Raw genomic sequence first — 17,986 nt, forward strand, 5'->3', positions numbered from 1 at the left:
ATTAGGAAGAAACTCACATGCGTTTCTCTGAAAGAGAAGCAGTCTGTTCCAACACTTCAATTCACTGTGCGAAGTGAATGGAGTGTTGCTTCACTTTCTAAATGCTGTCCTCTCAGAGAAAATCACTTTCCTTTGAAAGTGCCTTAAGCTACTTACAAGCATTCAACAGAAACTCACATGCGTTTCTCTGAAAGTAAAGGAGTCTGTTCCAACACTTCAAATCACTGTGCGAAGTGAATGGAGTGTTGCATCACTTTCTAAATGCTGTCCTTTCAGAGAAAATCACTTTCCTTTGAAAGTGCCTTAAGCTACTTACAAGCATTCAACAGAAACTCACATGCATATCTCTGAAAGAAAAGCAGTCTGTTCCAACACTTCAATTCACTGTGCGAAGTGAATGGAGTGTTGCTTCCCTTTCTAAATTATGTCCTTTCAGAGAAAATCACTTTCCTTTGAAAGTGCCTTAAGCAACTTGCAAGAATTCACAACAAACTCACATGCGTTTCTCTGAAAGAGAAGCAGTCTGTTCCAACACTTTAATTCAATGTGCGAAGTGAATGGAGTGTTGCTTCACTTTCTAAATTATGTCCTTTCAGAGAAAATCACTTTCCTTTGAAAGTGCCTTAAGCTACTTACAAGCATTCACCAGAAACTCACATGCATTTCTCTGAAATAGAAGCAATCTGTTCCAACACTTCAATTCTCTGTGCGAAGTGAATGGAGTGTTGCTTCACTTTCTAAATGCTGTCCTTTCAGAGAAAATCACTTTCCTTTGAAAGTGCCTTAAGCTACTTACAAGCATTCAACAGAAACTCACATGCGTTTCTCTGAAAGAGAAGCAGTCTGTTCCAACACTTCAATTCAATGTGCGAAGTGAATGGAGTGTTGCTTCACTTTCTAAATTATGTCCTTTCAGAGAAAATCACTTTCCTTTGAAATTGCCTTAAGCAACTTGCAAGCATTCACAAGAAACACTAATGTGTTTCTATGAAAGAGAAGCACTCTGTTCCAACACTTCAATTCACTGCACGAAGTGAATGGAGTGTTGCTTCACTTTCTAAATGCTGTTATTTCAGATAAAATCACTTTCCTTTGAAAGTGCCTTAAGCTTCTTACAAGCATTCACCAGAAACTCACATGCGTTTCACTGAAAGGGAAGCAGTCGGTTCCAACACTTCAATTCACTGTGCGAAGTGAATGGAGTGTTGCTTCACTTTCTAAATGCTGTCCTTTCAGAGAAAATCACTTTAATTTGAAAGTGCCTTAAGCTACTTACAAGCATTCAACAGAAACTCACATGCGTTTCTCTGAAAGAGAAGCAGTCTGTTCCAACACTTCAATTCACTGTGCGAAGTGAATGGAGTGTTGCTTCACTTTCTAAATGCTGTCCTTTCAGAGAAAATCACTTTCCTTTGAAAGTGCCTTAAGCTACTTACAAGCATTCAACAGAAACTCACATGCGTTTCTCTGAAAGAGAAGCAGTCTGTTCCAACACTTCAATTCACTGTGCGAAGTGAATGGAGTGTTGCTTCACTTTCTAAATGCTGTCCTTTCTGAGAAAATCACTTTCCTTTGAAAGTGCCTTAAGCTACTTGCAAGCATTAGGAAGAAACTTACATGCGTTTCTCTGAAAGAGAAGCAGTCTGTTCCAACACTTCAATTCACTGTGCGAAGTGAATGGAGTGTTGCTTCACTTTCTAAATGCTGTCCTTTCAGAGAAAATCACTTTCCTTTGAAAGTGCCTTAAGCTACTTACAAGCATTCAACAGAAACTCACATGCGTTTCTCTGAAAGAGAAGCAGTCTGTTCCAACACTTCAATTCACTGTGCAAAGTGAATGGAGTGTTGCTTCACTTTCTAAATTATGTCCTTTCAGAGAAAATCACTTTCCTTTGAAAGTGCCTTAAGCAACTTGCAAGCATTCACAAGAAACACTAAGGCGTTTCTATGAAAGAGAAGCACTCTGTTCCAACACTTCAATTCACTTCACGAAGTGAATGGAGTGTTGCTTCACTTTCTAAATGCTGTCCTTTCAGACGAAATCACTTTCCTTTGAAAGTGCCTTAAGCTACTTACAAGCATTCACCAGAAACTCACATGCATTTCTCTGAAAGGGAAGCAGTCTGTTCCAACACTTCAATTCACTGTGCGAAGTGAATGGAGTGTTGCCTCACTTTCTAAATGCTGTCGTTTCAGAGAAAATCACTTTCCTTTGAAAGTGCCTTAAAAATACTTTCAAGCATTCATAAAAAACTCACATGCGTTTCTCTGAAAGAGAAGCAGTCTGTTCCAACACTTCAATTCACTGTGCGAAGTGTATGGAGTGTTGATTCACTTTCTAAATGCTGTCCTTTCAGAGAAAATCACTTTCCTTTGAAAGTGCCTTAAGCTACTTCAAGCATTCACCAGAAACTCACATGCGTTTCTCTGAAAGAGAAGCAGTCTGTTCCAATACTTCAATTCACTCTGCGAAGTGAATGGAGTGTTGCTTCACTTTCTAAATGCTGTCCTTTCAGAGAAAATCACTTTCCTTTGAAAGTGCCTTAAGCTACTTACAAGCATTCAACAGAAACTCACATGCATTTCTCTGAAAGAGAAGCACTCTGTTCCAACACTTCAATTCACTGTGCGAAGTGAATGGAGTGTTGCTTCACTTTCTAAATGCTGTCCTTTCAGAGAAAATCACTTTCCTTTGAAAGTGCCTTAAGCTACTTACAAGCATTCAACAGAAACTCACATGCGTTTCTCTGAAAGAGAAGCAGTCTGTTCCAACACTTCAATTCACTGTGCGAAGTGAATGGAGTGTTGCTTCACTTTCTAAATGCTGTCCTTTCAGAGAAAATCACTTTCCTTTGAAAGTGCCTTAAGCTACTTGCAAGCATTAGGAAGAAACTTACATGCGTTTCTCTGAAAGAGAAGCAGTCTGTTCCAACACTTCATTTCACTGTGCGAAGTGAATGGAGTGTCGATTCACTTTCTAAATGCTGTCCTTTCAGAGAAAATCACTTTCCTTTGAAAGTGCCTTAAGCTACTTACAAGCATTCACCAGAAACTCACATGCGTTTCTCTGAAAGATAAGCAGTCTGCTCCAATACTTCAATTCACTGTGCGAAGTGAATGGACTGTTGCTTCACTTTCTAAATGCTGTCCTTTCAGAGAAAATCACTTTCCTTTGAAAGTGCCTTAAGCTACTTACAAGCATTCACCAGAAACTCACATGCGTTTCTCTGAAAGAGAAGCAGTCTGTTCCAACACTTCAATTCAATGTGCGAAGTGAATGGAGTGTTGCTTCACTTTCTAAATGCTGTCCTTTCAGAGAAAATCACTTTCCTTTGAAAGTGCCTTAAGCTACTTACAAGTATTCAACAGAAACTCACATGCATTTCTCTGAAAGAGAAGCAATCTGTTCTAACACTTCAATTCTCTGTGCGAAGTGAATGGAGTGTTGCTTCACTTTCTAAATGCTGTCCTTCAGAGAAAATCACTTTCCTTTGAAAGTGCCTTAAGCTACTTGCAAGCATTCACAAGAAACACTAATGCGTTCCTATGAAAGAGAAGCAGTCTGTTCCAACACTTCAATTCACTGTGCGAAGTGAATGGAGTGTTGCTTCACTTTCTAAATCTGTCCTTTCAGAGAAAATCACTTTCCTTTGAAAGTGCCTTAAGCTACTTGCAAGCAATAGGAAGAAACTCAGATGCGTTTCTCTGAAAGAGAAGCAGTCTGTTCCAACACTTCAATTCACTGCACGAAGGGAATGGAGTGTTACTTCACTTTCTAAATGCTGTCCTTTCAGAGAAAATCACTTTCCTTTGAAAGTGCCTTAAGCTACTTACAAGCATTCACCAGAAACTCACATGCGTTTCTCTGAAAGAGAAGAAGTCTGTTCCAACACTTCAATTCACTGTGCGAAGTGAATGGAGTGTTGCTTCACTTTCTAAATGCTGTCCTTTCAGAGAAAATCACTTTCCTTTGAAAATGCCTTAAGCTACTTGCAAGCATTAGGAAGAAACTCACATGCGTTTCTCTGAAAGAGAAGCAGTCTGTTCCAACACTTCAATTCACTGTGCGAAGTGAATGGAGTGTTGCTTCACTTTCTAAATGCTGTCCTTTCAGAGAAAATCACTTTCCTTTGAAAGTGCCTTAAGCTACTTACAAGCATTCAACAGAAACTCACATGCGTTTCTCTGAAAGAGAAGCAGTCTGTTCCAACACTTCAATTCACTGTGCGAAGTGAATGGAGTGTTGCTTCACTTTCTAAATGCTGTCCTTTCAGAGAAAATCACTTTCCTTTGAAAATGCCTTAAGCTACTTGCAAGCATTAGGAAGAAACTCACATGCGTTTCTCTGAAAGAGAAGCAGTCTGTTCCAACACTTCAATTCACTGTGCAAAGTGAATGGAGTGTTGCTTCACTTTCTAAATGCTGTCCTTTCAGAGAAAATCACTTTCCTTTGAAAGTGCCTTAAGCTACTTACAAGCATTCACCAGAAACTCACATGCGTTTCTCTGAAAGAGAAGCAGTCTGTTCCAACACTTCAATTCACTGTGCGAAGTGAATGGAGTGTTGCTTCACTTTCTAAATGCTGTCCTTTCTGAGAAAATCACTTTCCTTTGAAAGTGCCTTAAGCTACTTGCAAGCATTAGGAAGAAACTTACATGCGTTTCTCTGAAAGAGAAGCAGTCTGTTCCAACACTTCAATTCACTGTGCGAAGTGAATGGAGTGTTGCTTCACTTTCTAAATGCTGTCCTTTCAGAGAAAATCACTTTCCTTTGAAAGTGCCTTAAGCTACTTACAAGCATTCAACAGAAACTCACATGCGTTTCTCTGAAAGAGAAGCAGTCTGTTCCAACACTTCAATTCACTGTGCAAAGTGAATGGAGTGTTGCTTCACTTTCTAAATTATGTCCTTTCAGAGAAAATCACTTTCCTTTGAAAGTGCCTTAAGCAACTTGCAAGCATTCACAAGAAACACTAAGGCGTTTCTATGAAAGAGAAGCACTCTGTTCCAACACTTCAATTCACTTCACGAAGTGAATGGAGTGTTGCTTCACTTTCTAAATGCTGTCCTTTCAGACGAAATCACTTTCCTTTGAAAGTGCCTTAAGCTACTTACAAGCATTCACCAGAAACTCACATGCATTTCTCTGAAAGGGAAGCAGTCTGTTCCAACACTTCAATTCACTGTGCGAAGTGAATGGAGTGTTGCCTCACTTTCTAAATGCTGTCGTTTCAGAGAAAATCACTTTCCTTTGAAAGTGCCTTAAAAATACTTTCAAGCATTCATAAAAAACTCACATGCGTTTCTCTGAAAGAGAAGCAGTCTGTTCCAACACTTCAATTCACTGTGCGAAGTGTATGGAGTGTTGATTCACTTTCTAAATGCTGTCCTTTCAGAGAAAATCACTTTCCTTTGAAAGTGCCTTAAGCTACTTCAAGCATTCACCAGAAACTCACATGCGTTTCTCTGAAAGAGAAGCAGTCTGTTCCAATACTTCAATTCACTCTGCGAAGTGAATGGAGTGTTGCTTCACTTTCTAAATGCTGTCCTTTCAGAGAAAATCACTTTCCTTTGAAAGTGCCTTAAGCTACTTACAAGCATTCAACAGAAACTCACATGCATTTCTCTGAAAGAGAAGCACTCTGTTCCAACACTTCAATTCACTGTGCGAAGTGAATGGAGTGTTGCTTCACTTTCTAAATGCTGTCCTTTCAGAGAAAATCACTTTCCTTTGAAAGTGCCTTAAGCTACTTACAAGCATTCAACAGAAACTCACATGCGTTTCTCTGAAAGAGAAGCAGTCTGTTCCAACACTTCAATTCACTGTGCGAAGTGAATGGAGTGTTGCTTCACTTTCTAAATGCTGTCCTTTCAGAGAAAATCACTTTCCTTTGAAAGTGCCTTAAGCTACTTGCAAGCATTAGGAAGAAACTTACATGCGTTTCTCTGAAAGAGAAGCAGTCTGTTCCAACACTTCATTTCACTGTGCGAAGTGAATGGAGTGTCGATTCACTTTCTAAATGCTGTCCTTTCAGAGAAAATCACTTTCCTTTGAAAGTGCCTTAAGCTACTTACAAGCATTCACCAGAAACTCACATGCGTTTCTCTGAAAGATAAGCAGTCTGCTCCAATACTTCAATTCACTGTGCGAAGTGAATGGACTGTTGCTTCACTTTCTAAATGCTGTCCTTTCAGAGAAAATCACTTTCCTTTGAAAGTGCCTTAAGCTACTTACAAGCATTCACCAGAAACTCACATGCGTTTCTCTGAAAGAGAAGCAGTCTGTTCCAACACTTCAATTCAATGTGCGAAGTGAATGGAGTGTTGCTTCACTTTCTAAATGCTGTCCTTTCAGAGAAAATCACTTTCCTTTGAAAGTGCCTTAAGCTACTTACAAGTATTCAACAGAAACTCACATGCATTTCTCTGAAAGAGAAGCAATCTGTTCTAACACTTCAATTCTCTGTGCGAAGTGAATGGAGTGTTGCTTCACTTTCTAAATGCTGTCCTTCAGAGAAAATCACTTTCCTTTGAAAGTGCCTTAAGCTACTTGCAAGCATTCACAAGAAACACTAATGCGTTCCTATGAAAGAGAAGCAGTCTGTTCCAACACTTCAATTCACTGTGCGAAGTGAATGGAGTGTTGCTTCACTTTCTAAATCTGTCCTTTCAGAGAAAATCACTTTCCTTTGAAAGTGCCTTAAGCTACTTGCAAGCAATAGGAAGAAACTCAGATGCGTTTCTCTGAAAGAGAAGCAGTCTGTTCCAACACTTCAATTCACTGCACGAAGGGAATGGAGTGTTACTTCACTTTCTAAATGCTGTCCTTTCAGAGAAAATCACTTTCCTTTGAAAGTGCCTTAAGCTACTTACAAGCATTCACCAGAAACTCACATGCGTTTCTCTGAAAGAGAAGAAGTCTGTTCCAACACTTCAATTCACTGTGCGAAGTGAATGGAGTGTTGCTTCACTTTCTAAATGCTGTCCTTTCAGAGAAAATCACTTTCCTTTGAAAATGCCTTAAGCTACTTGCAAGCATTAGGAAGAAACTCACATGCGTTTCTCTGAAAGAGAAGCAGTCTGTTCCAACACTTCAATTCACTGTGCGAAGTGAATGGAGTGTTGCTTCACTTTCTAAATGCTGTCCTTTCAGAGAAAATCACTTTCCTTTGAAAGTGCCTTAAGCTACTTACAAGCATTCACCAGAAACTCACATGCGTTTCTCTGAAAGAGAAGCAGTCTGTTCCAACACTTCAATTCACTGTGCGAAGTGAATGGAGTGTTGCTTCACTTTCTAAATGCTGTCCTTTCAGAGAAAATCACTTTCCTTTGAAAATGCCTTAAGCTACTTGCAAGCATTAGGAAGAAACTCACATGCGTTTCTCTGAAAGAGAAGCAGTCTGTTCCAACACTTCAATTCACTGTGCAAAGTGAATGGAGTGTTGCTTCACTTTCTAAATGCTGTCCTTTCAGAGAAAATCACTTTCCTTTGAAAGTGCCTTAAGCTACTTACAAGCATTCACCAGAAACTCACATGCGTTTCTCTGAAAGAGAAGCAGTCTGTTCCAACACTTCAATTCACTGTGCGAAGTGAATGGAGTGTTGCTTCACTTTCTAAATGCTGTCCTTTCAGAGAAAATCACTTTCCTTTGAAAGTGCCTTAAGCTACTTGCAAGCATTAGGAAGAAACTCACATGCGTTTCTCTGAAAGAGAAGCAGTCTGTTCCAACACTTCAATTCACTGTGCGAAGGGAATGGAGTGTTGCTTCACTTTCTAAATGCTGTCCTTTCAGAGAAAATCACTTTCCTTTGAAAGTGCCTTAAGCTACTTACAAGCATTCAACAGAAACTCACATGCGTTTCTCTGAAAGAGAACAAGTCTGTTCCAACACTTCAATTCACTGTGCGAAGTGAATGGAGTGTTGCTTCACTTTCTAAATGCTGTCCTTTCAGAGAAAATCACTTTCCTTTGAAAGTGCCTTAAGCTACTTGCAAGCATTAGGAAGAAACTTTCATGCGTTTCTCTGAAAGAGAAGCAGTCTGTTCCAACACTTCAATTCACTGTGCGAAGTGAATGGAGTGTTGCTTCACTTTCTAAATGCTGTCCTTTCAGAGAAAATCACTTTTCTTTGAAAGTGCCTTAAACTACTTTCAAGCATTCACAAAAAACTCACATGCGTTTCTCTGAAAGAGAAGCAGTCTGTTCCAACACTTCAATTCACTGTGCGAAGTGAAGGGAGTGTTGCTTCACTTTCTAAATGCTGTCCTTTCAGAGAAAATCACTTTCCTTTGAATGTGCCTTAAGCAACTTGCAAGAATTCACAAGAAACTCACATGCGTTTCTCTGAAAGAAAAGCAGTCTGTTCCAACACTTCAATTCACTGTGCGAAGTGAATGGACTGTTGCTTCACTTTCTAAATGCTGTCCTTTCAGAGAAAATCACTTTCCCTTGAAAGTGCCTTAAGCTACTTGCAAGCATTAGGAAGAAACTCACATGCGTTTCTCTGAAAGAGAAGCAGTCTGTTCCAACACTTCAATTCACTGTGCGAAGTGAATGGAGTGTTGCCTCACTTTCTAAATGCTGTCCTTTCAGAGAAAATCACTTTAATTTGAAAGTGCCTTAAGCTACTTACAAGCATTCAACAGAAACTCACATGCGTTTCTCTGAAAGAGAAGCAGTCTGTTCCAACACTTCAATTCACTGTGCGAAGTGAATGGAGTGTTGCTTCACTTTCTAAATGCTGTCCTTTCAGAGAAAATCACTTTCCTTTGAAAGTGCCTTAAGCTACTTACAAGCATTCAACAGAAACTCACATGCGTTTCTCTGAAAGAGAAGCAGTCTGTTCCAACACTTCAATTCACTGTGCGAAGTGAATGGAGTGTTGCTTCACTTTCTAAATGCTGTCCTTTCTGAGAAAATCACTTTCCTTTGAAAGTGCCTTAAGCTACTTGCAAGCATTAGGAAGAAACTTACATGCGTTTCTCTGAAAGAGAAGCAGTCTGTTCCAACACTTCAATTCACTGTGCGAAGTGAATGGAGTGTTGCTTCACTTTCTAAATGCTGTCCTTTCAGAGAAAATCACTTTCCTTTGAAAGTGCCTTAAGCTACTTACAAGCATTCAACAGAAACTCACATGCGTTTCTCTGAAAGAGAAGCAGTCTGTTCCAACACTTCAATTCACTGTGCAAAGTGAATGGAGTGTTGCTTCACTTTCTCAATTATGTCCTTTCAGAGAAAATCACTTTCCTTTGAAAGTGCCTTAAGCAACTTGCAAGCATTCACAAGAAACACTAAGGCGTTTCTATGAAAGAGAAGCACTCTGTTCCAACACTTCAATTCACTTCACGAAGTGAATGGAGTGTTGCTTCACTTTCTAAATGCTGTCCTTTCAGACGAAATCACTTTCCTTTGAAAGTGCCTTAAGCTACTTACAAGCATTCACCAGAAACTCACATGCATTTCTCTGAAAGGGAAGCAGTCTGTTCCAACACTTCAATTCACTGTGCGAAGTGAATGGAGTGTTGCCTCACTTTCTAAATGCTGTCGTTTCAGAGAAAATCACTTTCCTTTGAAAGTGCCTTAAAAATACTTTCAAGCATTCATAAAAAACTCACATGCGTTTCTCTGAAAGAGAAGCAGTCTGTTCCAACACTTCAATTCACTGTGCGAAGTGAATGGAGTGTTGATTCACTTTCTAAATGCTGTCCTTTCAGAGAAAATCACTTTCCTTTGAAAGTGCCTTAAGCTACTTCAAGCATTCACCAGAAACTCACATGCGTTTCTCTGAAAGAGAAGCAGTCTGTTCCAATACTTCAATTCACTCTGCGAAGTGAATGGAGTGTTGCTTCACTTTCTAAATGCTGTCCTTTCAGAGAAAATCACTTTCCTTTGAAAGTGCCTTAAGCTACTTACAAGCATTCAACAGAAACTCACATGCATTTCTCTGAAAGAGAAGCACACTGTTCCAACACTTCAATTCACTGTGCGAAGTGAATGGACTGTTGCTTCACTTTCTAAATGCTGTCCTTTCAGAGAAAATCACTTTCCTTTGAAAGTGCCTTAAGCTACTTACAAGCATTCACCAGAAACTCACATGCGTTTCTCTGAAAGAGAAGCAGTCTGTTCCAACACTTCAATTCACTGTGCGAAGTGAATGGAGTGTTGCTTCACTTTCTAAATGCTGTCCTTTCAGAGAAAATCACTTTCCTTTGAAAGTGCCTTAAGCTACTTGCAAGCATTAGGAAGAAACTTACATGCGTTTCTCTGAAAGAGAAGCAGTCTGTTCCAACACTTCATTTCACTGTGCGAAGTGAATGGAGTGTCGATTCACTTTCTAAATGCTGTCCTTTCAGAGAAAATCACTTTCCTTTGAAAGTGCCTTAAGCTACTTACAAGCATTCACCAGAAACTCACATGCGTTTCTCTGAAAGAGAAGCAGTCTGCTCCAATACTTCAATTCACTCTGCGAAGTGAATGGAGTGTTGCTTCACTTTCTAAATGCTGTCCTTTCAGAGAAAATCACTTTCCTTTGAAAGTGCCTTAAGCTACTTAGAAGCATTTAACAGAAACTCACATGCATTTCTCTGAAAGAGAAGCACTCTGTTCCAACACTTCAATTCACTGTGCGAAGTAAATGGAGTGTTGCTTCACTTTCTAAATGCTGTCCTTTCAGAGAAAATCACTTTCCTTTGAAAGTGCCTTAAGCTACTTACAAGCATTCACCAGAAACTCACATGCGTTTCTCTGAAAGAGAAGCAGTCTGTTCCAACACTTCAATTCACTGTGCGAAGTGAATGGAGTGTTGCTTCACTTTCTAAATGCTGTCCTTTCAGAGAAAATCACTTTCCTTTGAAAGTGCCTTAAGCTACTTACAAGCATTCAACAGAAACTCACATGCGTTTCTCTGAAAGTGAAGCAGTCTGTTCCAACACTTCAATTCAATGTGCGAAGTGAATGGAGTGTTGCTTCACTTTCTAAATGCTGTCCTTTCAGAGAAAATCACTTTCCTTAGAAAGTGCCTTAAGCTACTTACAAGTATTCAACAGAAACTCACATGCATTTCTCTGAAAGAGAAGCAATCTGTTCTAACACTTCAATTCTCTGTGCGAAGTGAATGGAGTGTTGATTCACTTTCTAAATGCTGTCCTTTCAGAGAAAATCACTTTCCTTTGAAAGTGCCTTAAGCTACTTCAAGCATTCACCAGAAACTCACATGCGTTTCTCTGAAAGAGAAGCAGTCTGTTCCAATACTTCAATTCACTCTGCGAAGTGAATGGAGTGTTGCTTCACTTTCTAAATGCTGTCCTTTCAGAGAAAATCACTTTCCTTTGAAAGTGCCTTAAGCTACTTACAAGCATTCAACAGAAACTCACATGCATTTCTCTGAAAGAGAAGCACTCTGTTCCAACACTTCAATTCACTGTGCGAAGTGAATGGAGTGTTGCTTCACTTTCTAAATGCTGTCCTTTCAGAGAAAATCACTTTCCTTTGAAAGTGCCTTAAGCTACTTACAAGCATTCAACAGAAACTCACATGCGTTTCTCTGAAAGAGAAGCAGTCTGTTCCAACACTTCAATTCACTGTGCGAAGTGAATGGAGTGTTGCTTCACTTTCTAAATGCTGTCCTTTCAGAGAAAATCACTTTCCTTTGAAAGTGCCTTAAGCTACTTGCAAGCATTAGGAAGAAACTTACATGCGTTTCTCTGAAAGAGAAGCAGTCTGTTCCAACACTTCATTTCACTGTGCGAAGTGAATGGAGTGTCGATTCACTTTCTAAATGCTGTCCTTTCAGAGAAAATCACTTTCCTTTGAAAGTGCCTTAAGCTACTTACAAGCATTCACCAGAAACTCACATGCGTTTCTCTGAAAGATAAGCAGTCTGCTCCAATACTTCAATTCACTTTGCGAAGTGAATGGACTGTTGCTTCACTTTCTAAATGCTGTCCTTTCAGAGAAAATCACTTTCCTTTGAAAGTGCCTTAAGCTACTTACAAGCATTCACCAGAAACTCACATGCGTTTCTCTGAAAGAGAAGCAGTCTGTTCCAACACTTCAATTCAATGTGCGAAGTGAATGGAGTGTTGCTTCACTTTCTAAATGCTGTCCTTTCAGAGAAAATCACTTTCCTTTGAAAGTGCCTTAAGCTACTTACAAGTATTCAACAGAAACTCACATGCATTTCTCTGAAAGAGAAGCAATCTGTTCTAACACTTCAATTCTCTGTGCGAAGTGAATGGAGTGTTGCTTCACTTTCTAAATGCTGTCCTTCAGAGAAAATCACTTTCCTTTGAAAGTGCCTTAAGCTACTTGCAAGCATTCACAAGAAACACTAATGCGTTCCTATGAAAGAGAAGCAGTCTGTTCCAACACTTCAATTCACTGTGCGAAGTGAATGGAGTGTTGCTTCACTTTCTAAATCTGTCCTTTCAGAGAAAATCACTTTCCTTTGAAAGTGCCTTAAGCTACTTGCAAGCAATAGGAAGAAACTCAGATGCGTTTCTCTGAAAGAGAAGCAGTCTGTTCCAACACTTCAATTCACTGCACGAAGGGAATGGAGTGTTACTTCACTTTCTAAATGCTGTCCTTTCAGAGAAAATCACTTTCCTTTGAAAGTGCCTTAAGCTACTTACAAGCATTCACCAGAAACTCACATGCGTTTCTCTGAAAGAGAAGAAGTCTGTTCCAACACTTCAATTCACTGTGCGAAGTGAATGGAGTGTTGCTTCACTTTCTAAATGCTGTCCTTTCAGAGAAAATCACTTTCCTTTGAAAATGCCTTAAGCTACTTGCAAGCATTAGGAAGAAACTCACATGCGTTTCTCTGAAAGAGAAGCAGTCTGTTCCAACACTTCAATTCACTGTGCGAAGTGAATGGAGTGTTGCTTCACTTTCTAAATGCTGTCCTTTCAGAGAAAATCACTTTCCTTTGAAAGTGCCTTAAGCTACTTACAAGCATTCACCAGAAACTCACATGCGTTTCTCTGAAAGAGAAGCAGTCTGTTCCAACACTTCAATTCACTGTGCGAAGTGAATGGAGTGTTGCTTCACTTTCTAAATGCTGTCCTTTCAGAGAAAATCACTTTCCTTTGAAAGTGCCTTAAGCTACTTACAAGCATTCAACAGAAACTCACATGCGTTTCTCTGAAAGTGAAGCAGTCTGTTCCAACACTTCAATTCAATGTGCGAAGTGAATGGAGTGTTGCTTCACTTTCTAAATGCTGTCCTTTCAGAGAAAATCACTTTCCTTAGAAAGTGCCTTAAGCTACTTACAAGTATTCAACAGAAACTCACATGCATTTCTCTGAAAGAGAAGCAATCTGTTCTAACACTTCAATTCTCTGTGCGAAGTGAATGGAGTGTTGATTCACTTTCTAAATGCTGTCCTTTCAGAGAAAATCACTTTCCTTTGAAAGTGCCTTAAGCTACTTCAAGCATTCACCAGAAACTCACATGCGTTTCTCTGAAAGAGAAGCAGTCTGTTCCAATACTTCAATTCACTCTGCGAAGTGAATGGAGTGTTGCTTCACTTTCTAAATGCTGTCCTTTCAGAGAAAATCACTTTCCTTTGAAAGTGCCTTAAGCTACTTACAAGCATTCAACAGAAACTCACATGCATTTCTCTGAAAGAGAAGCACTCTGTTCCAACACTTCAATTCACTGTGCGAAGTGAATGGAGTGTTGCTTCACTTTCTAAATGCTGTCCTTTCAGAGAAAATCACTTTCCTTTGAAAGTGCCTTAAGCTACTTACAAGCATTCAACAGAAACTCACATGCGTTTCTCTGAAAGAGAAGCAGTCTGTTCCAACACTTCAATTCACTGTGCGAAGTGAATGGAGTGTTGCTTCACTTTCTAAATGCTGTCCTTTCAGAGAAAATCACTTTCCTTTGAAAGTGCCTTAAGCTACTTGCAAGCATTAGGAAGAAACTTACATGCGTTTCTCTGAAAGAGAAGCAGTCTGTTCCAACACTTCATTTCACTGTGCGAAGTGAATGGAGTGTCGATTCACTTTCTAAATGCTGTCCTTTCAGAGAAAATCACTTTCCTTTGAAAGTGCCTTAAGCTACTTACAAGCATTCACCAGAAACTCACATGCGTTTCTCTGAAAGATAAGCAGTCTGCTCCAATACTTCAATTCACTTTGCGAAGTGAATGGACTGTTGCTTCACTTTCTAAATGCTGTCCTTTCAGAGAAAATCACTTTCCTTTGAAAGTGCCTTAAGCTACTTACAAGCATTCACCAGAAACTCACATGCGTTTCTCTGAAAGAGAAGCAGTCTGTTCCAACACTTCAATTCAATGTGCGAAGTGAATGGAGTGTTGCTTCACTTTCTAAATGCTGTCCTTTCAGAGAAAATCACTTTCCTTTGAAAGTGCCTTAAGCTACTTACAAGTATTCAACAGAAACTCACATGCATTTCTCTGAAAGAGAAGCAATCTGTTCTAACACTTCAATTCTCTGTGCGAAGTGAATGGAGTGTTGCTTCACTTTCTAAATGCTGTCCTTCAGAGAAAATCACTTTCCTTTGAAAGTGCCTTAAGCTACTTGCAAGCATTCACAAGAAACACTAATGCGTTCCTATGAAAGAGAAGCAGTCTGTTCCAACACTTCAATTCACTGTGCGAAGTGAATGGAGTGTTGCTTCACTTTCTAAATCTGTCCTTTCAGAGAAAATCACTTTCCTTTGAAAGTGCCTTAAGCTACTTGCAAGCAATAGGAAGAAACTCAGATGCGTTTCTCTGAAAGAGAAGCAGTCTGTTCCAACACTTCAATTCACTGCACGAAGGGAATGGAGTGTTACTTCACTTTCTAAATGCTGTCCTTTCAGAGAAAATCACTTTCCTTTGAAAGTGCCTTAAGCTACTTACAAGCATTCACCAGAAACTCACATGCGTTTCTCTGAAAGAGAAGAAGTCTGTTCCAACACTTCAATTCACTGTGCGAAGTGAATGGAGTGTTGCTTCACTTTCTAAATGCTGTCCTTTCAGAGAAAATCACTTTCCTTTGAAAATGCCTTAAGCTACTTGCAAGCATTAGGAAGAAACTCACATGCGTTTCTCTGAAAGAGAAGCAGTCTGTTCCAACACTTCAATTCACTGTGCGAAGTGAATGGAGTGTTGCTTCACTTTCTAAATGCTGTCCTTTCAGAGAAAATCACTTTCCTTTGAAAGTGCCTTAAGCTACTTACAAGCATTCAACAGAAACTCACATGCGTTTCTCTGAAAGAGAAGCAGTCTGTTCCAACACTTCAATTCACTGTGCGAAGTGAATGGAGTGTTGCTTCACTTTCTAAATGCTGTCCTTTCAGAGAAAATCACTTTCCTTTGAAAATGCCTTAAGCTACTTGCAAGCATTAGGAAGAAACTCACATGCGTTTCTCTGAAAGAGAAGCAGTCTGTTCCAACACTTCAATTCACTGTGCGAAGTGAATGGAGTGTTGCTTCACTTTCTAAATGCTGTCCTTTCAGAGAAAATCACTTTCCTTTGAAAGTGCCTTAAGCTACTTACAAGCATTCACCAGAAACTCACATGCGTTTCTCTGAAAGAGAAGCAGTCTGTTCCAACACTTCAATTCACTGTGCGAAGTGAATGGAGTGTTGCTTCACTTTCTAAATGCTGTCCTTTCAGAGAAAATCACTTTCCTTTGAAAGTGCCTTAAGCTACTTGCAAGCATTAGGAAGAAACTCACATGCGTTTCTCTGAAAGAGAAGCAGTCTGTTCCAACACTTCAATTCACTGTGCGAAGGGAATGGAGTGTTGCTTCACTTTCTAAATGCTGTCCTTTCAGAGAAAATCACTTTCCTTTGAAAGTGCCTTAAGCTACTTACAAGCATTCAACAGAAACTCACATGCGTTTCTCTGAAAGAGAACAAGTCTGTTCCAACACTTCAATTCACTGTGCGAAGTGAATGGAGTGTTGCTTCACTTTCTAAATGCTGTCCTTTCAGAGAAAATCACTTTCCTTTGAAAGTGCCTTAAGCTACTTGCAAGCATTAGGAAGAAACTTTCATGCGTTTCTCTGAAAGAGAAGCAGTCTGTTCCAACACTTCAATTCACTGTGCGAAGTGAATGGAGTGTTGCTTCACTTTCTAAATGCTGTCCTTTCAGAGAAAATCACTTTTCTTTGAAAGTGCCTTAAACTACTTTCAAGCATTCACAAAAAACTCACATGCGTTTCTCTGAAAGAGAAGCAGTCTGTTCCAACACTTCAATTCACTGTGCGAAGTGAAGGGAGTGTTGCTTCACTTTCTAAATGCTGTCCTTTCAGAGAAAATCACTTTCCTTTGAATGTGCCTTAAGCAACTTGCAAGAATTCACAAGAAACTCACATGCGTTTCTCTGAAAGAAAAGCAGTCTGTTCCAACACTTCAATTCACTGTGCGAAGTGGATGGAGTGTTGCTTCACTTTCTAAATGCTGTCCTTTCAGAGAAAATCACTTTCCCTTGAAAGTGCCTTAAGCTACTTGCAAGCATTAGGAAGAAACTCACATGCGTTTCTCTGAAAGAGAAGCAGTCTGTTCCAACACTTCAATTCACTGTGCGAAGTGAATGGAGTGTTGCCTCACTTTCTAAATGCTGTCCTTTCAGAGAAAATCACTTTAATTTGAAAGTGCCTTAAGCTACTTACAAGCATTCAACAGAAACTCACATGCGTTTCTCTGAAAGAGAAGCAGTCTGTTCCATCACTTCAATTCACTGTGCGAAGTGAATGGAGTGTTGCTTCACTTTCTAAATGCTGTCCTTTCAGAGAAAATCACTTTCCTTTGAAAGTGCCTTAAGCTACTTACAAGCATTCAACAGAAACTCACATGCGTTTCTCTGAAAGAGAAGCAGTCTGTTCCAACACTTCAATTCACTGTGCGAAGTGAATGGAGTGTTGCTTCACTTTCTAAATGCTGTCCTTTCTGAGAAAATCACTTTCCTTTGAAAGTGCCTTAAGCTACTTGCAAGCATTAGGAAGAAACTTACATGCGTTTCTCTGAAAGAGAAGCAGTCTGTTCCAACACTTCAATTCACTGTGCGAAGTGAATGGAGTGTTGCTTCACTTTCTAAATGCTGTCCTTTCAGAGAAAATCACTTTCCTTTGAAAGTGCCTTAAGCTACTTACAAGCATTCAACAGAAACTCACATGCGTTTCTCTGAAAGAGAAGCAGTCTGTTCCAACACTTCAATTCACTGTGCAAAGTGAATGGAGTGTTGCTTCACTTTCTCAATTATGTCCTTTCAGAGAAAATCACTTTCCTTTGAAAGTGCCTTAAGCAACTTGCAAGCATTCACAAGAAACACTAAGGCGTTTCTATGAAAGAGAAGCACTCTGTTCCAACACTTCAATTCACTTCACGAAGTGAATGGAGTGTTGCTTCACTTTCTAAATGCTGTCCTTTCAGACGAAATCACTTTCCTTTGAAAGTGCCTTAAGCTACTTACAAGCATTCACCAGAAACTCACATGCATTTCTCTGAAAGGGAAGCAGTCTGTTCCAACACTTCAATTCACTGTGCGAAGTGAATGGAGTGTTGCCTCACTTTCTAAATGCTGTCGTTTCAGAGAAAATCACTTTCCTTTGAAAGTGCCTTAAAAATACTTTCAAGCATTCATAAAAAACTCACATGCGTTTCTCTGAAAGAGAAGCAGTCTGTTCCAACACTTCAATTCACTGTGCGAAGTGAATGGAGTGTTGATTCACTTTCTAAATGCTGTCCTTTCAGAGAAAATCACTTTCCTTTGAAAGTGCCTTAAGCTACTTCAAGCATTCACCAGAAACTCACATGCGTTTCTCTGAAAGAGAAGCAGTCTGTTCCAATACTTCAATTCACTCTGCGAAGTGAATGGAGTGTTGCTTCACTTTCTAAATGCTGTCCTTTCAGAGAAAATCACTTTCCTTTGAAAGTGCCTTAAGCTACTTACAAGCATTCAACAGAAACTCACATGCATTTCTCTGAAAGAGAAGCACACTGTTCCAACACTTCAATTCACTGTGCGAAGTG

Source organism: Myodes glareolus, chromosome 7, assembly GCF_982192425.1.
Source record: "Myodes glareolus chromosome 7, mMyoGla1.1, whole genome shotgun sequence".
NCBI lineage: Eukaryota > Metazoa > Chordata > Mammalia > Rodentia > Cricetidae > Myodes > Myodes glareolus.